This window comes from Mus caroli, unplaced genomic scaffold (assembly GCF_978045245.1).
Source record: "Mus caroli unplaced genomic scaffold, Mus_caroli_1 scaffold_2, whole genome shotgun sequence".
Lineage (NCBI taxonomy): Eukaryota > Metazoa > Chordata > Mammalia > Rodentia > Muridae > Mus > Mus caroli.
The window spans coordinates 146,797,887-146,820,478 of record NW_028227257.1 but is presented as its reverse complement, the minus strand read 5'-3'; the positions used below and the strand labels follow the sequence as shown (position 1 = coordinate 146,820,478).

At 47.1% G+C, this 22,592-nt stretch overlaps 1 long non-coding RNA gene across 1 annotated transcript; it reads right to left on the bottom strand.

Moving 5' to 3' along the window:
• Window positions 1-298: 298 nt before the first annotated feature.
• On the bottom strand, window positions 299-5,508 carry LOC147005942 (uncharacterized). The gene is made up of 3 exons (XR_015045369.1): window positions 5,404-5,508; window positions 4,732-4,872; window positions 299-514 (listed from the first exon to the last, which is right to left on the bottom strand). It is a non-coding gene; the product is annotated as an uncharacterized LOC147005942 (long non-coding RNA).
• Window positions 5,509-22,592: the final 17,084 nt, after the last annotated feature.

Below are 22,592 nucleotides of genomic sequence, written 5' to 3'. Positions count from 1 at the left end.
TGAGCCCAGACAAGGCAGCCCAGACAGGAACAGCTTTAGGGACACCCCCTGCTCCAGTTGTTGGGGGACCCACATGAAGCCTGAGCTGCACATCTGCTACATATGTGCGGGGCCTAGGTCTAGCCTGTGTATGCTCTTTGGTTGGCTGCTCAGTCTCTGAGATCCTCCAGAGTCTAGGCTGGTCTTCCTGTGGAATTTCTATCCCCTCCGGGGCTGTTGATCATTTCTCCAACTCTTGGATAAGACTCCCCAATCTTGGGCCGGGCATGGTGGCACACACCTTTAATCCCAGCACCTGGGAGGCAGAGGCAGGCGGATTTCTGAGTTCGAGGCCAGCCTGGTCTACAGAGTGAGTTCCAGGACAGCCAGGGCTACACAGAGAAACCCTGTCTCAGAAAGAAAAAAAAAAAAAGACTCTCCGATCTTCCTCCAATGTTTGGTTGTAGGCCTCTGCATCTGTTTCAGTCAGCTGCTGGGTGGATCCTCTCAGAAGACAGTTTTGTGAGGCTCCTGTCTGTAAGCATAATAGACAGTGATCATTGACAGCGTCAGGGATTGGTGCTTGCCGTGAGGATGGGTCTCAGGTTAGGCCAGTTATTGGGTGGCCATTCCCTCAGTCTCTGCTCTATCTTTGTCCCTGAATTTCTTGTAGACAGGACGATTTGGGGGAGTTTTGTGGGGTGGATGGGTTGGTGTCCCCATTCCTCCACTGGAGTTCCTGACTGGCTACAGGAGGTACCCACTTCAGGCTCCATATCCTCACTGCTGGGAGTCTCGGCTAAAGCCTCCTCCCCCATCCCAGGTCTCTGATTCATCCTAGAGATGCTCCTTCATCTCCCATCTCCCCACCAGCCACCAATCTCCATTCATTCCCCTGGCCCTCTGGCCCTCCCTCCTGTCTCTCCTGACACTTGATCCTGAACACCCCCGTTCCCTTCCCCATCCCCTCTCCCACCCAGTTCCCTCTCTCCCTCTGCCTCCTATGACTATTTTATTCCCCCTTCTAAGACATTCAAGCATCCTTGCCTGGGCTTTCCTTCTTGTTTAGCTTCTTTAGGTCTGTGTAGTGGAGCATGGGTAGTGGACCTCTATCTTGTACTTTTTGGCTAATATCCACTTTTTAAAAAATTTTTTCTTATTTATTTATTTATTTATTTACTTTAGATTTGTTTATTTATTATATGTAAGCACACTGTAGCTGTCTTCAGACACTCCAGAAGAGGGAGTCAGATCTCATTACGGATGGTTGTGAGCCACCATGTGGTTGCTGGGATTAGAACTTCCGGACCTTCGGAAGAGCAGTCGGGTGCTCTTACCCACTAAGCCATCTCACCAGCCCTAATATCCACTTATAAGTGAGTACATTTCATGGACTATCGTGAGGATGAGGTAGTGGCCTGAGAAAAAGAACTCATGGTTACCAGCTCACAGCTAGAGCGCTAACACTTAGTTTTATCTGTCCACTTGACACAGCCTCGAGTCCTCTGAAGAGAGAGTCTCAACTGAGGGATTGCCTAGATCAGATTGGCCTGTGGGGACTGTTTTGATTGTTAATTGATGTAGATGGATCCAGTCCACTGTGGGTGGCACAATTCCCTAGGCAGGTGGCCCTGAGCTATATAAGAAGCTGGCTAAACATAAGCCTGGGAGCCAGCCAGCAAGCAGTGTTGCTCCTCTATAATTTCTGGTGTGTTTCCTTGGCTGTAAGTGACTTCCCTGATTAGAAGTGATGTGGTGAGGGATAGCAAGCAGACCTGCCTTCCAGCTTCTGCTTTGACATGCCTTACTTACGTACTATGACCTGGAAGTAGATGCCAAATAAGCCCTTTCCTCCTTTAGGTATCTTTTGGTCAGAGCATTTTATTACCGCAACAGAAAGGGAACCAGAATGGTAAAAGCCAGCTGGCCTCCTCTAGATCAGTGGTTCTCAGCCTTCCGAATGCTGCAGTCTTTAATACATACAGTTCCTCATGGTGTGGTGACCGCCCCCACCCCAACCATAAAATCATTTTTGTTGCTACTTTGTACCTGTAGTTTTGCTGCTGTTGTGAACTATAATGTAAATATGTGATATGCAGGATATCTGATATGAGAACCCTGTGAAAGGGTTGGTTGACCTGAATGGGGTCGAGACCCACAGGGTGAGAACCACTGCTCTATACCTGGCAGGCTCCAGACACCATCCTGCCTGTCTCAGAGTTTTAGCCTCCACTTGCTCAAGTCACAAAAGGAACATTTCTGAAGGTTTTCCAAGCACAGTGTGTTGGGCACCACGTTAAGTATTTTACATAAAATGCTTCTTTTTCTCTCAGCTGCATCAGGTTCCCCAAAGAGAAACAAAATGGAAGTCACACACACAGTCTCTAGAAAGCAAAAGTATGTGGTCCTCAGGAGAGGCCTCCATCCGCAAAGTGCTCAGTGAACAAGTACAATGTCCTGAGTTCAAATCCCCAGTGCTTGAGTTACATGTGTGTGCCACAGTGCCTGGATTTTTATGTAGGTGCTGAGAATCCAAACTCAGGTTGGAAGGCAGAGGTGGGGTGAGCCCTGGTATTGTTGGCCAGCCAGTCTCACCAAATCAGTGAATCGGCTCATCTGAGAAACCTGCCTCAAAAAATAAGTTAGAGAACAACTAAAGAAAATACCCTATGTCAACCCCTGCCTGCAAACACACACACACACACACACACACACACACACCCCTACATGCCTACACACATGTACACATACTTACACATGAATACATACATATGCATACACACATACATACATATACACAAGCACAATACACACATATACATATGCACACATGTATACACACATACCTATACATACACATACATGCATATACACATACATATATGCATACACAGACATATACATACACACATATACAGACACACATATGCATATATACACAAATGCATAATATACAAATACATATACACAGAGGCATATACACATGCATATACACATACATATACATACATACACACATGCATACATACACATATAAATACATACATTCATATACATACACACATGTAAAATTATGTTTAATAGTCCAATTATTCATTAACTATGTGGCGTTAACTTCACTTCTGAGGACATCTAAATACACAGATGTTTAGCCTCACCCTCTTTTATTAGTTAAAACCTTCATTTATTTTATTTTACTTTTTACAAAAATCTAATATGAGACCATTAGACTAATGGTTGGAAAGGGGTGGGGCAGGCAAAGTATGTTCACAGAGCCTGCCTTTAGAGCAGGCTTGGATGGCCCCACTCTCCATAGTTCCATATTCTCTGCTGCTCTGAGGAACATCCTGGGTAGCCACTCTTCCAGTGGTCCCTGTCTCCTAGAGCTACCCAGAGCCAGATAACTCTCTTTTTAAAAAGATTGTTTGTATGGATTACATTTGAAGAATGATTGGAAAAGAAAGCTTTCCTGGTCCTGGGAGCTGAGCCTGGGCAACCAGGCATAGCAACTGGCAGCTGATCTACCTTAGACATTCGCTGGAGGGGACCCACAGTGAGCAGCACTATAGACCAAGCAGGTTCCCCAACACTTGCAACCAGGCATGCACAGTTCAACCATGCCTCTGCCTCTCCATTCTAGGGGCAGTTCTTTGGGAACACAGTCACTCTCCACATGGCCAACCCTTTGAGTAGAGCAATGGAACAGGGGCAGAGAGATGGATCAGTGCTTACTGCCTTTGCAGAGGTCCCAAATTCAATTCCCAGCACCTCTGTCCATCTGCTCACAACCATTTGCATCTCCAGGAATCCAATGGCTTTTTCAGGCACCTGAGCTCATGGCAGATAAACACACCCTCCCCCAGACATACACACACCCATTCACATACACACATACACGAGATTCTAGGTCACCCAGCTGGTTACTTGCAGACCCAGGAAGCTGGGCAACTGTCTGCAAAACCCACATTCCTTGCTATAGTCTTCTAAAAGCCATCTGCCTCTGTTAAGACCCCAGGGTTTCACCAGATGAACTTTGACCTCTTCTGGATAGTACAATTGAAGCTTTAAGAGCCCAACAATGTGGCATGTATGCCTGTCAGTCATCACTGCTGTGGAGCAAACGTCTCCATGAGTACTGTCTTACAACACCAGCTTTTGAACCCTTTTGTACAAGGTTGGCAGTTCGGGACAGGGCCCAGAGGGATGGCCTGTTTGGGCCTGAATCTGAAATACCACCTATAGGCTCACATTTGAATGTGCAGTCCCCAGCTTGTGGAGCTGTTTGAAGGGCTTGGAGACTGTCAGGAGTAGAGCTCAGCTGGCAAAAGCAGGCCCCTAGGATGGGCCATTGACAGTGATACCCACCTTTGTTCCAGTTTGTCTTTCTTTGCTTCTTGGGCTGGCATGAGAAAACGTTACCATATACCCCTGCTACCATGAGTTGAGATGCTTCCCCCATGCCTTGCCTCCCCCAGCTTCATCATGAGGGCCTGAACTCTCTGAAATCATAAGTCAAAGTAGGCCCTCCACTACTGGCTGTTTCAATAAATAAGCTGTTTCAGCCGGTACAAGGGTTTTTCTTCCTCCCCACACAGTTAGCCTGGGTGGATCCAGCAGCAGGAGGTCAGCTGGAGCAGCTGGAGCAGCTGGGACACTTATTTACAGGACACTTAGCTTGTCTCTGCACAAAGGGTTCCTCTAGTAGGATGGCCTGGGTCCTCTTTGAGCCAACACGGATGCTTACATGGTTACCTTAGGCTCTCTCTGTTTGCGTTATGTTGCTGTGATTAAACTCCATGACCAAAAGAAATTTGGGGATGAAAGGGTTTATCTGGCTTGCATGTCCATCCCACAGTCTATCAGTCAGTCCTTAGAGGAAGTCAGGGCAGGAACCTGAAAGTAGAAATTTAAATAGAGATCACGGAGGAACATTTCTTACTGGCTTGCTCTTCGTGGCTTGCTCAGCTTGCTTTCTTATACAACCCAGGACACCCTGCCCAGGAATGGCACCACCAACAGTGGGCTGAAGCCACCCACATCAATCATTAGTCAAGAAAATACCCCCAGACATACCTACAGGCCGATCTGATGAGGCATTTGCTTAGTTAAGGTTCCCTCTTCCCGAATGCCTCTAGCTCATGTCAAGTTGACAAAAACTAACAGCTGATCACCTGTCAACTTGACACATCACGATTAAACCATAACCTTCCCTTTTTTGTTTAGCCCCAAGATCTCAGGTAAACATCACAATATAAAAGACAGTTAACTTTAAAAGTCTCATGCTTTTGAAAATGTTACCACCAAGTTCACAGACAGACAGACACATATACACACACACAAAGGAACTCAGACTCTGTTCTATGAAGCAGGATGTGGTTATTCATGCGTGTGACTGTTGGTCTTTTTAGTTTTTCTGTGGCTTACCTTCTCTGATGCATCTCAATCTTCACATGGAGTGGTAGGAGTACTGTGTGCATAGCCACGGACCTCACACACAGTAAATACTCAGTACTTGGTAGCTAGCATCCACTAACTAGGAACACCTCACTAACTTAAACTGCACAGAAACCTAGGAAGTTAAGAGAAAGGGTTCCAGCAAGGCCATGTGCCAGTACAGGAAAGCAGCCCAACATTTCCCTCGGGAGGCAGAAGGGAGGAGCCCAGGGTCCCACAGAAGGTGTGGGATGAGGGACCAGAGCGATTACCTCCACTTGAATTTTAGTCTTTGAGTTTTTAAATTTTTTAACTCAAATTCATTATACAAAATTTTAAATTTAATGTTCCTAATGATAACTGTTACTGCTGATCCGGAGAGATGGCTCAGTCTGTAAAGTGATTACCACTGAAGCATGAGAGCCTGAGCTCAGATCCCTGGAGTCTGCTAAGAAGCCAGGCTTGTTGGTATACTAGCAGTCTCAGGCCTGGAGAAGCAGAGACAGGAGGACCCTGGGAGCTTGCTGGCCAGACTAGCCAAATCTATGAGCTGGCTCCAATAAGAGACCTTGTCTCAAAAACTAAACTGGAGAGGGATTGAGGAAGATGCCTGATGCTGACCTCTGACCTCCATCTGCATGTGTGCATACCTGTGCACATGTGCGCACGCACACACACACACACACACACTCTTACACTATAACACAAACCAAAAAGAAAAAAGAAAAATGGAGGGAAGGAGGGAAGAAAGAGAAAAGGTGTTACTACCCCAAATAACAAGAAAGCAGAGGACTCCCCAGGGTTGGCCATGAGCCCTGTCACCAGCTCTGAGGATCTTCTGTCTTACTCTCCAGGTAATTCCCCCTCCAATTCCTACATAACTCTGAATCAAACACCCAGCCTCCTACCAGCTCACTGGCTATTTCAGCCATGCCTCTTACAGCTTTTGTTTCTGAAACAGGGTCTTACTGAATAATGCTGGTCTGAAACTTAGCACATAAACCAGGCTGGCCTAGAACTCACAGAGATCCACCAGCCTCTGCCTCTCCAATGCTGAGGTTACAGGTGTCATCACACTTGACTTACAGGTGCCATCACATCTGGCTTCTTCTGGATTTTTAAAAATTATTTAATTATCAAATGCACTTATCACACATAAAGCAAATTATAGATCCGGATGTGATCCTAGCACTTAGGAAACTGAGACAAAAGGATTTATTAATTCAGCCTGATATACAGATACATACATATATATGTGTGCATATATACATGTATATATGGGTATATATGAATAAATACATTTATGTATATATGCATCTATGCATATATACATATATGTGTATGTATGTATACCTATCAAGAATAGATGGATCTTTCTAATTTTATCTATGCCATTTTCATACTATGCTCTTCTGCTCTTTATTTCCTGTAAGATGGCAATTGATATAGAGGCTTGACCATTTTGATAATTTTCCTGTCCACACTAGTCCACAAGTGTCACGGCATTCTTCCATCACAAAGTATATTATGGGCAGGAGAGATCGCTCCATTAGTTTCCGTCTGCTGTACAGTATGGGGGTCTGAATTTGGATCCTAGGAATGGTGGTAAATGTCTGTAATTCTAGAGCTATTGGGGCAGGGCAGAGAGACTGGAAGATCCTGGAGATTACTGGCCAGCCAGCTCTGATGGACCAGTGAGTTCCAGGCTCAGTGAAAAGTGAGGTGCACAAGGATGGAGCAGGAGATGCCCTATGTTGATATCTGGCTTCTACAGGCACATGCGCACACACGCACATGCACCCACATATCACACAAAAATGTATAGATGCATAAATAAATAGACAATAGATAGATAGATAGATAGATAGATAGATAGATAGATAGATAGATAGATAGATAGATAGATAGATATTATGGTCTCAGCACTTAGAAGGTAGAGGTAGGATTGTGAACTTGAGGCCAGCCTGGACGACACAGCAAGCTCAAAGTTTGCCTGGGCTACATAGCAAAAATCCTGTCTTAAAACAAAACAAATAATGGAAAACAAACAAAATTTAAAAACTAGTAAGGCTGAGGCTATAGTTCAGTGGTACAGTATTTCATAGACTATGCAAGGCTTTGGGTTGGTACCCAGAAGAAAAGAAAGCACACGTGCACACACACGCACAGAGAGAGAGAGAGAGAGAGAGAGAGAGAGAGAGAGAGAGAGAGAGAGAGAGAGAGAGAGAGAGAGAGAGAGAGCACTTATTTCTTCTTGTGTGTTTGCAGTGAACACATCTCACTGCTAAGAATCTTTATTTCACTGGAATTTGGGAAACACATTACCCCCTCCATTATCAGGCAGAACAGAACACATCTCCATGGAGAATGGTAACATCTCTGTGTTAGGGCCACAGTGGGCATTTTCTTCCTTCTTCCTTACTTTACTTTTCTTTTAAAAGATAACTCCACACCCCACCAACATCTTCCGAGCTGCCCTGTAAGCATTGCTTGGTTTTTCTGGTCTGGGCTGGCTTGTTTCGTGTCACTATGAATTGTGAGTTTGTCAGTGTGCCACCCACCACCACTGTGACAGTGAGCTTGTCTCCCTGTGAGTTCCACTTCCCCTTTGAAGTTTCACCATGTCTTTGCTTCCTGGAAAGACAACATCCTAGGCTTGTCTGGGGTAAGTTCCATGCCAGAGCTGGAGGCAGCTTTCTCATGCTAGGGAGGGTGTGGGCTAAGTGAGGATGCTGTCTCTTCCACTGAGGCTCCTACAAACTGGGCCAGCAGATTCACTGGTTCTCTGAACTGGACACTAGTGGAAGCTTGTACTCAGTCTGTAGTTGGTATTCTGTCTGAGATAAACAGATGCCTGTTCACATGCCTCTGGGGAAAAGTCACGCCACAGCTGGGGAAGAGAAGGGAGAAGAGACACTAACACTGGAGATGGTAATCTCTATATGCCAGCTGGCGAGACCCTCCGAACACCACCACAGGTTCTAGCTACCATGAACCCCAGTTCACAGGGGTGGGAACAGCACCAAGTCCCAGGATCTTTCTCTGGGGACCACAACTGGTGAGAGCTGACTGAAACTTGAACCTCAGAGGTTCTAGTCTGAGAGCCCACAATTCCACCCTGCCTGTGCAGAAGGAGAGGGGATTTGCTTCCACCAAGACACTGGATGGAAGGGGGTCCTTTGCCCCCAAAATGCTGTCTTTTGAGCCCCCTGACTCCCACTAATCCTGCTTGCCATTTTTCTAGCAGGGTGGAACCTATTTTCCTCCTCCCTTGAGTCTGTGGCAGCTGTAACTCAAAGACAGTGGCAGGTATGAGGTCAGAACACAGATCCAGAACGTTCTGAAAGAATGCTGGCATGGGAGAAGCCAGGGCCACCCAAGACCACCAGTGTTGGGCAAGCTCAAGCTAGAACCTTTGAAAACTGCAGAAGGAGAGACACTGTTGCCTGCCACCTTGCTGTCTGTCATCCCAGGATAGGGGCCAGACATGAGAGCACAGTGCCCACTGTGGGTGTTACAGCACTTACAGATGCCACACAGAAAAGCTATATGGCCTCAGATTATTGTCCCAGTGGGACAATTTCCGCCATCTTCAGAAACCCAGAACTCCATGTCTAGGACTCTAACAGTGGAAGTGGGTTGTACATGGAGTCGTCTGATAGGACCATTGCCTTCCTGTTTCCCCACACTGCAGGCATGACCTACATCCCCGTGAAGTACCCATTGAGGGCTGTGATCCCCTTTAAAGATCCCCCAGATCCAAGGCCACACTCTACTTTGTGGCTTCCATTCCTCCAAAGGCAATTCTGTGAAGGCCAAAGGGACCCAGGGATGTCATGGTACATACCTTTTCCCAAGGTACCTGTAACCCTCAATATACCCCAAACAGTCAAGGTCCCCAGGCCCAAAGGAGCTCCTTCACTCTTCCTCAGAAGCCCAGCAGGAAATCCACATGCTGTGAATGAACAGAGGGGCCCTGACCCTGAAGGGTGATGGACAGCAAGAGAGATAGGCAGAGATGCAAAGAGACAGAGGAAGAGAGGGAGTCTAACCTGGGCAAATATAGGAAGGGTAGAGGGAAGGAGGAAAAGAGCAAAATGGGGCTTATCAGCCTTAAGGATAGAGAGGTACAGAAGCAGAAGGCTGAGAGAGGACATGGTGAGCTAGACCCCAGGCAAGGAACAGCCTTGGGCAGGCAGAAGCCAGGGAGGGAGCCACTCCTCTCTCCCTGAGGCTCTGTCACTCTCCTGTGGAGTTCAGCATCACTATTTGTTCCTGCCCTCCCCTCATCTCTCTCACTCTGTCAGGCGCATTTGCCCCTTCACTACCCAACACCCAACTTTAATGTCCTTGAGTCCCACAGATGTGATCCATTGCTTCAGAAGACCCTAGCAAGCTGCCCCACCTCTGTCCTATATAAAAGCCAGTCCCCTGGGTAGGGACCAGCTCCACCTGTCACCCAATCCATGCTTCCCAGCCCTGACTCTGGGGATGCCCTTTGGGGTATACAGCCTTAGGCTGGGAGGGACAGAGCCCCAGCACTGGGTAGCAGTTTAGAAGGACCCCAAAAGCCACTTACTAAAAAGATCTTGCTCCCCTCCCCCGCACACTCCTCCTCCCCCCTCCAATAGAAGGAAGCATAAAAGCAAGAGAGCCCCCATGAGCAGCCCCCATAACTCAGCCAGCCAGCAGAGGCCAATATTTAAATCATAGCTTACTTTGCTTTGTGTGAGGGAATTTATTAGCCTACCACATAAATGTTTTATTCATTAGGCTATGTAAATAATGCATGCCTGTTTCCATGGAGATTTAACCCTTGGACTCCTGGCACCCTGGCCAGGGCCTGCCCTATCCCTTTGTGAAATTCTACTCTCCTGGTCCTGTCACTACACAAAAGGACCCATGGCAACACACAACAACCATTATTACTAGGATTTATCATGGATGAAGCTCTTCAGAAAGCCGAGTAAGTGTCCAACAATGTACTCCATGATGCCATTTCATCCCAAATACTGCCATCACCCTCCATCTTACAGTTAGGGAGACTGAGGCTCCAGGAAGAGGGACATTTGCCCAGGGTAAAGAGGGCAGGATAACACTAGCTGTGATTGACATCAGATCGTTGAGACCCCATGTCTTTTATACTCTGCCCATCTCAGGTACCCTGTAGGACACAGGAGATCTGCTCAGAGGAACCACACAGATGGGAATTCTCGCTGCCACTTCGTGCTTCCACTTCTACATCACCAAACTCTCTGCCTCTAGCAGAATCTACCCCCAACACAAGATTCCTGGGGTCCAGCCATTACACCCTCAGGGACTAAAGGAAGACCCAGGACTCCCGGTGGCTAGAAAGATGCTAGACTTTACACCTGAGCCTCGGTTCCCACTTTGTGCCCTGAGCCTCCTCTTCTGGAAGTTTCTTCAGTGCAGCGATGGCAGTCTGGCCCTCATCACTTTACAGACAGCAACCCTGAGACCTTGAGGTTAAGAGCTTGGCACAGGGTCACCAGCAAATTGGCCACTCAGGCATGTGGAGAGGCCCGGGCAGGCCCCTCATTCCTCCCGTCACGTCTGGTTGCTCTGCTCAGCCAGCGTGGGCTCACAGTCCACCTCTGCCACCTCCCCTGCTTATTAGTCGGCTTCCACAGGAGCCTCTCTGGCCCCTCGATGACGGCAGAGCAATCGGGCCACCAAGGCTCTCCTGACCATCATTGCAGGCTTCCAGCCCCCCTCTAACAGCTTCCCCAGCCTTTGCAAACAGCAAGATCATATGTGAATTGCAGCAGCCAGTGAAGGGAAAGCTTACCAAAGGATACCTGCAAACTCTACCTCAAAGCACTGCCTTTAGGCCCACCTTGCCCTTCTGTTCTCCCTCATTCTGGCTCCATACAGCCTTGAAGCTTCCCTGACTCACTAAGAGTAACCCTGCACTTGGGTATATGTCAGGACTATGCCTCACCCTTATCGCCTCATTCTCTCCAAAGCAGCCCGTGAAGTTCATCTGGTTTACCTCATCTTGAGATGAACATTTGAGATTCCAAATGATGGAGGAGTCAACCCAAGATGCATGGCTAGCAAGTGGTACAAACCCAGGTCTTGACCTGGCGAGGGGACCATCTTTCATTCATGACTATCCCTACCCCTGACATTGCTCAGGTTCTCATGAAGATCAGGCTTTGAGACATGATAGCCCAGAGGCTCCCAGAGAATGCACTGAAGAAGTCATTTCTCTTCACTCCCTTCAGACCTGCTCAGGCAAGAGTCTGCGGCTGTCCTGTGAATATCCCTGTGACATCACTCTTAGAAACAAAGACCACAGGTCCCTGGCTTAGAGCCCTCTGCAGCCACACTCATTGGCTGGAATCACCCCATGGTGTTACCACTGTTTGTATTTTTACAGCTGCTGCCATCTGCAGCAAGCAATAGGGCTTCCCTCTAAACAATACTAACAATAAGACAATAGAGCTGAGCCTTACCCAGCCCTCCCCAAGGCCTTGTGTTGTCCTGAGCTTTGTGAATTTTAACCAGCTAGTCCCCAGACACCCTAATAGGGAGGCCATTATTATCCCAGTGACAAAGAAGAGGAAGACAAGTCACAGAGACATGAGGGCTGACCCTGTGATCACACAGCTAACAAGTGTCTGCGCCACCATTTGAATTCTTTACAACCAGTCTGTCTCCAACAATGAGCTAAATTTCCCTTTGAAAATCAACTTTGGGCTTTCTTTTGTTTCCCCCATTCTCTTTGGTTTTCTATCCTGTAAGGTTTTGGGGTGCTATCTATCCATACACTCTGAGCATGCAATTGCTATGCCTCAGAAAAGTGGGATCCAGAGCATCAGATGCCCACTTCTGGTCTTTGTGGGCACCCGCAAGCACATGGAATACATACTCTAACACATGAAAATAAAATAAATAAGAGGCTGGAGAGATGGCTCAACAGTTAAGAGCCCTTATTGCTCTTGCTAAGGACCTGAGTTCCGTTCCCGGCACCCATATTGGGTTGATCACAACCATCTGTAGCATCAATTTCCAGGGATCTGACAACCTCTCCTGGACTCCACAGGCATCTGTGTGCATGCACACAGACACACAGGGGTGCACACACACACACACACACACACACACACACACACACACACACGGAGGTGGGGGTAGAATGCTGTGGGCAAGCCTGTAGGTCATTGTTTTTGATTGCTGATTGCTGTGGAAGGAACCAATTCACTGTGGACAGTATTATATGTGGGCTGGAGGTCCTGAGTTCTTTAAGAATGCAGGCTGAGCAAGTCTTGGAGCAAGTCAACAAACAGAACTCCTCTGTAACCTCTGCATTAGCTTCTGCCTTCAGCTTCCTGCCTGGAGTTCCTGCCCTGACTTTTCTCAGTGATGTAGTATGACTTAAGAGTCATAGGCTAAAATAATCCCTTTCCTTCCCAAGTTGCTTTTGTGCATAGTGTGTAATTGTGATAGGACAGTTTCTTCCATCTTGTCTCCACTGGAGCCATCTTTGGTTTAACCAGAAATTGACCCCCACTTCTACTCCTACTGTGAAAAGTCCTAGGGGAAAGTCCCCAGCCCTGTTCTGGAAACATGGGCTCAAAGTGCCCAGGTAACTGTGTAGTTTTGGCTTCTGTTAAACTGCTTGCTTGCCTCACGTCCCCTGACACTGCCAACCAGGACGTGGTTTTTCTGTGTTCTTTGGCTCCCTGTAAAATGCATTCAAGGCAAGGCTGCTTTTAAGAAGTGTTTCTCTCCAGACGGGGCTTACTATAGACTCTTAATTCAGACTTTTTCCTAGCTTAGAGGTCTTTGGGTCCTACCCTATGACATTACCTAAGATACACACATACATATAATTAAAATTTAAAAACAAAGTCTTTCAAAAATAAATAAATATGCTACTCCCCATGCCCCATCTGTGTCTTTTCTGAGGCAAGGTCTCTCTGTGTAGCCCTGGCTGTCCTGGAACTTACTATGTAGACCAAACCGGCCTCAATCTCCCAGAGATCCACCTGCCTCTGCCTCTCAAGTGCTGGGATGGATTAAAGGTGTCTGTCACTACAACCAACTAAAAAATAAGTAAGTCTTAAAACAAACAAACAAACAAACAAACAAACAAAACAACCTAGAATAATGTGAAGTTTACAGTTTCTCTCACAGATAACCTTCACACATAGGTCCATCACCAGCTTCCTAGGGGCAGAGGTGGCTAGTCACAATGTACCAACACTCGGGAAGGAGAGAGGCCTGGAAATTGGGTAGAGTTGTAAAACTTTCATTTCCTCCAGTAAGACTTTGTCTCTTAGAGGTTCTACAACCTTCCAAACGAGCACCTCCATCTGGGGTCCAAGTGTTCAAATACAGGACCATATGGGAGCACTTCACATCAAATCGCAGCAGCCTCCTTCAGACCTCTCCTGGGCCCCTCACAGCTTTCCATGGGTCCATTACTGTCCTCATTTTAGAAATGAAGGGATAAAAGTATACAAAAGTTATGATTGCTCTTCCTCCGTGGCCCAGGCCCAGGGCTTAGAGTCTGACCATCTGGCTTCAGAGTCCCCAGCACACACCAGCTCCTGTGCCAATACATCTTTCCATGGCTCAGATGTGAGTCCATGGGGCCAGATGCAGACAGGCACATTCCTATCTGTGGTGCTTTGAACATGCTTGATCCGTGGGAAGTGGCACTATTAGGAGGTGTGGCCTTGTTGAAGGAAGTGTGTCACTGTGTAGGCGGGCTCTGAGGGCTCCTGGTGCTCCAAGTTCCACCCAGTGAGGAAGGGAGAGAGTCTTTCTAGCTGCCTGCTGAAGAGAGTCTCTCTTGGTTGCCTTCGAATCAAGATATAGAACCCTTGGTTCCTCTAGCACCATGTCTGCCTGCCCTGCCCTGCTTCCTGTTTTAATGATAATGGACTGAATCTCTGAACCTGTAAGCCAGCCCCAATTAAATATTTTCCTTTATAAGCATTGCTTTGGTCACGATGTCTCTTCACAAACTAAGACATTATTCTTGCCTTCAACTCATTCACCCCCCTCCTTTTCCATCTCTTGGCTCCACACAGTTCTCCATGTTTTAAACCCACCATAAGGTCCAGCCATCTCTCTCACTCATACACACATACATACATACATACACACACACACACACACACACACACACACACGCACTCAATTTTAATTTCCTTCTGCTCCCTCTGGACCTTGGAAGCTATGGAGTTTCTTACCAACTCAAGTGTCATGTTTAGCCCAGGCCCTCATTGCCTTTACTATGTCACAGTAGCCAGACCCTATGGGGTCCAAGGGCAACCTAGATCCCAGAACAAGTCTTTAGTCCCACCTCTCAGTGCCTGCTCACTTGTAAGATTAGCACTGCATAGTCTCTCTGCCAACCCTGGATAGGAAAGAAGTAAAATTGTGGGGAGGGATAGAGAGGCCAGATCTTAAAGGACCCTGAACATTCCCTTCCCCATTTGATCAGCTGGTTAGTGTCACTTGCTCTTGCCTTGGTGTCCCTTTGACAGTCTCTCATGCTTCTGGCAAGGCCACAGAGGATGCAGTGATCGGAACATCTGGGGCCAAGGGCACAGAAACACTGTCACCTGCCTTAGATGATGGTGCTGCCCAAGGCTGATCAGACTCCATGAGGAGCCTTGCTCAGTCTTCCCTGGACATATCCTCAGGGGTTGACTCCCCTACCCCACAACTCCCGTGAGTGCTGTCTCGGGGCTTCAACACATATGGACTCCAACCCACATATGACCCACACCTGCTAGAACACTAGACACAAACTTCCCTTTTAGCCCAGTTCCTGAATAACCCTTTAGGTCTCCTCTTATTTCCCAAGTCCTGCATTTAACTGGTCTCCTGTCTTATATTTCAGTCACTCCTGTGATATTTTAGAATAGCAGCCATCATAGCTTATTGGAGTTCCTAGAACGATCCATCTGCAAACATCTCCCTCCATGAGGCAATTCCATGATATTTGTCATCCCTGGCACAGAGTAGGTCTCCCTCTGTGAGGCGATTCCATGGTATTTTTCATCCCTGGCACACAGTAGGTCTTCAGCAAACATCTGAGGATGGATGAATTCAGGTGAGGCCCTCACCTCTGTGTGGTGACTTTCTGAGCTGTAGAGCAGCTGTGTTAGTTGCTTTGCTCATTGCTATGACAACAGAAGCAACTTAAGGGAAGAACAGTTTATTTGGGCTGATGACCTGCAAGAGTACAGTCTATCATGGCAGTGGGCCTGTAGGGCTGGGACTCCTTCCTGGATCCCAAACCAGAGCAATGAATGCTGATGTTCACCAGACTTTCTCCTTGTCCCTCCATTTTTTTTTTTTTTAAGATTTATTTATTTATTACATGTAAGTACACTGTAGCTGTCTTCAGACACTCCAGAAGAGGGCGCCAGATCTCATTACGGATGGTTGTGAGCCACCATGTGGTTGCTGGGATTAGAACTCTGGACCTTCGGAAGAGCAGTCGGGTGCTCTTACCCACTGAGCCATCTCACCAGCCCGTCCCTCCATTTTTATTCAGGGGGAGCCCTGGCCTATGAATGGTGTCACCTACACTCATGGTGGGTCTCAGAGTTTTACCTCTCTGAAAACATTCTCACATATGCCTCCAGAGATGACCCCACAGTCAAAATGATGTTGAAAGTTAACTATCACAGCAGCCCTGGGAATACAGGCTCTGTTTGTTCTTTTTTTATTATTGTTTGATGTGTGTGTGTGGTGTGTATACATGTGTGTATGTGTACATTCCTGTGTGCATGCATACACACATGTCCCAGCCTGTGTGTAGAGTTCAGAGAACAACTCACAGGAATCAGTATTTTCCTGCTCTGTGGATTCTGAGGAGTGCCAGGCTCAGTAGCCTGCTGAGCCATCTGTGGAGAACTGCTGAATTGTTGATTAATGTGGGAGGGTCCCACCCACTGTGGGTGGGGCCACCCCTGAATAGGTAGCTCTGTGTTGTATAAGAAAGCTGGCTGGGGGAGCAAGCCAGTAGGCAAAATTCTCTATGGTTTCGGCTGAGTTCCTGCCCTAAACTTCTCAATGATGGACTGTGACTTAGAGATAGATAGATAGATAGATAGATAGATAGATAGATAGATAGATGGTAGACAGACAGATAATTGATAGATAGATAATTGATAGATTGATAGATAATTCATAGATTGATAGATAAAGAGATAGATGATAGAGAGATAGATGATAGATAGATGATAGAGAGATAGATGATAGATAGATGATAGATAGATAGAGAGATAGATAGATAGATTGATTGATTGATAATTGATAGATGATAGATAGATAGATAGATAGATAGATAGATAGATAGATAGATGATTAATAGATAGATACTTTCCTTCTCTAAGCTGTTTTTGGCCATAGCATTTATTATAGCAACAGAAAGTAAATTGATACTCATACCCCTGTTATTTCTGAGATAGGTCTCAGGTTTCAGTGCCAAGATGGCTTGGAGTAAACGTCCCTACTAACTTCCCAAGGGGGCTACATAATTAGAATATGCTGTGTATCAAATTCTGTCCCTCCAAAATCCAGGGAGATAGGTCAGTCAGTATAGTGCATAGGGGCTTGAGTTCAATTCCCTGTCAGAACTGGGCACTGTGGCATGCATGTATAAACATGAGCACATACACACAAAGGCCAGACATGTAGGCATGGTGTCTCAGGCCTGTAAGCCAGTACTTGGGGGGTGGGGGTGGGGGTGGGGGTGGGGGTGGAGGAGTGGGATGCTGAGGCAGCCTCCTGTTTAAGACCAGCCTGAGCTACTTAGTGAGTTCAAGCCAGCCCATCCTACTGCAGCATGAGAGCCTGTCTCTAACAGATAAATAAAAGCCACACGGCAGTGTCACTGTGTTTGTGAGTGGGACCTTATTTGGAAATTGGGTCTTTGTGGGTATGATCAAGGTAAGATGAGGCCTTACCAGAATGGGTGGTTCTTAATTCAGTTGTACTGGTGTAATTTAAGAGGAAAGAAGAGTCCACCTGACTTCAGAGGCAGAGTGGAGGGGTGCAGCCACAAGCTCAGGGTATGGAAGACGACTGGCCTAACGTGGAGCTGAAGAGGCAGGAGGAAGCACCTCCAAAGCTTTCACTTCAGATTTCTGGACCCTGGAACTGTGAGAAGATAGAGTTCTGCTATTCTTAGCCACTAGCTTTTGGTTCACAGAAACAACGTGCTTTATAAACCAGGGCTGAGGGCTTTCAGTCCTTGTAGGGTCACAAAGCAGAAGCTGCATGGAGCAATCCTTTGTTCTATGACAGAAGTCCAGCATGCAAGCCACTTGGACCATCCAGGATGCTGGGATGAAGCAGAGACAGTAAGGTATGTAGGAGATTGCACGGTCCAGGAATCTTCAGGCCACTAAGTCCATCTCTCCAAAGACACCTCATCTAGTGGGCCTCCAGCCTCTGGCCCTGGCTTCTGCTCAGTGTGGGTGAAGGTGGCAGCCCTTGGCTGAACAATTAACCATGGAGAGCCCATGGTGAGGACTGGCCTCATGGCTAGGAAAAGAGATAACAGATAATCCCGTGTGATGGTTGATATTGACATTGACCTGAGAGGATGTAGACTCATCACCTCGGAGACAAATGTCTAGTCATGTCTGTGAGTATGGGTGGCACCATGCCATGGGCTGGCATCCTGAACTGAATAAGAGCAGAGAGTGAGCTGTGTGCCATCACTTGTCTCAGGCAGCTCTTCGGCTGAGTATACAGTGTGACCAGCTGCCTTACACTCCTACCACCACAACACCCCCCACCAAAACTATAAAGTCAAATAAAATCTCCTTTCCCCAAGTTGCTTTGACTAGGTGTTTTGTTATCATTCATATTTTTCAATTATATTTTTACAATTTTTAAAGTTTAAAATGTATTGATTTTTATGTGCATGAGTGTTGGCTTGCATGTGTGTCTATATACCACACATGTGTCTGGTACCCATGAAGGTCAGAAGATGACGTTAGAGCCTGTGGAACTGGAGATACAGAGAGCTGTGAGCCACCGTGGACACCATTAGATCCCCTGAAAGAGCAGCAAGTGCTCTTAACCGCTGAGATAGTTCTGCATCCCCACTGTTTTAGCTCTATCTGATCGATTTCAATGACTTGCTTTGCTGCCGACTCCTCCAACTCCTCCTTCTCCTCCTCCTCAGCCCTCCCCAGGAACCCTCACCCAGTAGCACCACTTCTCTCTAACCTGCCCACGCCCCCACTGTCCCCTCAAGCGACTCTGTGGCCAGCTGTCCTCAGCACTGTGTTTGCAAACTTCCTTCTCTCACAGACTCTCCCATGTGTGCTCTCATCGGCTGCCCCATTTCTTTCCAACTGGGGCAGCACATCAGTCCTCTCAGCTTTAGCTCTCCAAGGCACTGAAGACTTGAGAGCTCTGTCATCTTGTCTAGGCTACCCAAACCCAAGGTGTCCCACAAAGCTTTTTCCTTACAGTCACAGAGAGTCCCATTCTCCAGCTTCCTCCTAAACAAGCATCCAGAAGACCTCATTATCTTTTCCTCATGTTCCATCTTTCATGAGTTCTAATCTGATCTTGTTCTCATACCCCTGGCCAGTGTCATCAGCTAGGTCCAGAGAGAACAGGCCCAACTTATCATATGTAGATGTCTGAGATAGTTCAGTCAATAATTTGCACATAAACAGGAGGGCCTGAGTCTGACCTCCAGCACTATGCTTGTGATCTTGGTGTTAGGGAGATGGAGACAGGCAGGTCCCTGGGTCTCACAAGCCAGCCAGCATAGCCCAATCAAGTATCACTGAGACCTGGTGAGAGAGCCTGTCTCCAAAAGCAAGCTGGGGGATGGGAGATGCTTGCTGTATAAGAACAAGGGCATGAATTCAAATCCAAGCACCCAGGCAAAAATGACTGGGCATGGCTGCATGTGCCAATAGCCTTGTGTTGTAGGAGCAGAGACAGGCAGATCCCAGGAGCTCATTATCTGTGCATCATAGCTGAAACTGTGAGCCACATGTTCACCCATACATAGGTCCTGTATAAAGCAGTAAGGTGGGGAGCAATAGAGTAATACATGATGTCATCCTCTGACCTCCATGTGTAGATACATACTCACTTGTATAGACCACACACATACCTCTCACTCACACACACACACACACACACACACACACACACACACACACACACACACCACACATACCTACACACTCTCTCACACACACATACACACACACCACACACATACATATACACATACCACATACACATACACACTCTCTCACACACATACACACACCACACACACATACACACTCACATACCACACACATATACACACTCTCTCACACACATACACACACCACACACACATACACACTCACATACCACACACATATACACACTCTCTCACACACATACATACACCACACACACACATACACACACATACACACTCACATACCACAAACACACACACACACACATCATACACCACAGATACACACACCTACACATACACATCACACACATATCTCTTATACACACATACCACACACACACATACATACATACACACACACCACAGACACACACACACACCAGCCACACACATACACACTCACACACATACCAGCCACACACATACACATTCACACACATACCAACCACACACATACACACATATTCACACACACACACACACACACACACACACTACAATACACATGTACACATATACCACATCCATACACACACACTCACACCACAACATACACAATACACTATACACATACAGGGTAGGGTGGGGAGAGCTGATAAATGTTTTTAGTAAATAAACCACATTTAAAGTCTTGCACTTGAGAACTAGGGCCCTTTCTGACCTGATTCAGCAAGAGCCTGGTTCAAACCAGCCCCCAGGAACCAGCTTAAGAAATGGGGCTCACATCTGGGGCAAGAGCACAATTCTCTCCCAGCACAGAGAAGCACATTCAGGACCCCAGAACCAGCCTGTCCCTCATTGCAGAGAGGCACAGATGTCTCAGTCCTTTCTGCCAAGATCTTTATTGTATTTTTTTTCAAAGAAAAACAAATGTGGATGGGGAGAGGGTTAACGGTTTATTCTATTTTTTTTCTGAGTGATTTTATCACTGCCGTTAGAACATTCATTGAAGTAAGTGAGGAATCCATCACAGGCTGACAGCAGTGCGCAGACTAATGGCTGTTACATGGTAATAATTTTTAATATGATTTTTATTTCACTTAATTTCATATGTGCTTGACAAAAGGTCCCCAGTCACTTGGGAGCAGTGTGGGCATGGGAATATGCACACACAAAGGTCTGTAGAGCCAGGTTCTGGGGACCTTCCAACAAACAACTTTGCCATTGGAAAAAGGAATTCAGAAACTTGGTGGGAAGAGAGAAGGGGCTGACTTGTGGCACCATGCTGGTATCACACCCCCCACAGACATGCCACAACACCGTGAGTCAGAGACGGTGCATAAGCGATGACTCTGCCATGTGGGAACCTGCACAAAATGGTCACAGCCTGTCAGCCACACTGTGGGTTTGCAGAGAAACATACAGTAACTAGGAACTGGTCACATAAACATGCAGCCTGGGGAGGGGAGAGGGAAAGAAGAGAGGGAGAGTGGGGAGAAGAAACAGAGGAGGAGAAAGGAGAGGATGGAAGAGAAAAAGAAGTGAGGGGAGGGAGAAGGAGGAGGAAAAAGAGGACTTAGAAAGAGAGGGGGAGAGTGGAGAAGGGAGAGGGGAGAGGGGGGAGGGGAGAGGGGAGAGGGGAGAAGGGAGAGCAATCCATTTCTTTGGTGAAATCCCTGTGCCTAGAACTCTAAAGACCCAATATAGTCAGCATAGTCTTAATGCCTATTCCCCTCTCTCTCTCTCTCTCTCTCTCTCTCTCTCTCTCTCTGTGTGTGTGTGTGTGTGTGTGTGTGTGTGTGCGCACGCGCGCGCATGCATGCACGCACACACACAGAGACAGAGTGAGAATGAGCTAGAGAGCAAGAGTGAGAGAGCAAGAGACAGAGAGAAAAAGTGAGAGCGAGAGGGAGAGAGTAAGGGTGAGAGAGGGGCAGGGAGAGAGGGAGAGAGAGTGCAGTATATCACCACAGACTTGACACAAGTCACCCAGCCCTTCCATGACAGTACTGCTGTAAAGAAGAGAACTGACGTGAAACTAATCCAATCCTGCAGGTGCCGTGCACTGGACTCTTGTCACAGAGCATCAGACCATGTTTCCTGGACAGGTGGCACACCCCTCTGTCACACCAGCTGCCATTTCACTGGTCCTTTGGCTCCCTCTGCTTGGATAACAGTAGTGCCCACCACAACTGGCTATGGTCAGGCATGACATGCCCCTGACCCTAAATGTGTCTAGGGACCTCCCATTGATGAACACTTGGCATAGCTGGTGTCCACATGCTGCTGGAGAGGAAGACTCCAGAGTCAGACAGTCCAAGATGAAACCCTAGCTCCATCCACTCACTGTCTCCATAGAAGCATACGTTTCCACATCTCAATGCTCATATGGATTCATAGGAGGAGGTGGCTGTCAGAAGCGGTTATCTACTGCGATCATACCTTCCAATTTCTTCTGGAAAGGATAAAAGTTGGATTTTTAGGTCCTCTTAGGATGGGAGAGGATTATGGGAAGATAAGGACATCATCCAATGGTGCCAGTCTTCCTCAAGACTCTCATCCTGCCGGGCTTTGAGATGCTGTTGCCTGTAGGATGTAGGGAACTGACAAATAGATCACTTTACTGAGGCTAATTATTGTCTCATCTGGGTCTAAGCACACAGACACTCATGTGTGTGTACCCATACCCACACGCATTACTGCACAAACATTCGTGAATTGTAGTGTGAACATGCACACACACACACAAATTAATGGATGCACACACACATTGATGCATGTACACACAGGCAGTGCATGTACAGATACACATGCACACACATTCACACATGTACTGTGAATACACACACACACACACACACACACACACACACACACACACACACACACACCTGTGCACACTCAGATTCAAACTGGGCTCTTGCCTTTCTCCACAAGTTTGCCAAAATGAGATCAGGACTGCGGACAGCGACCTGTCTCTGGCCATGGTGCTGCCTGTTTCTCACTACCCCCGAAG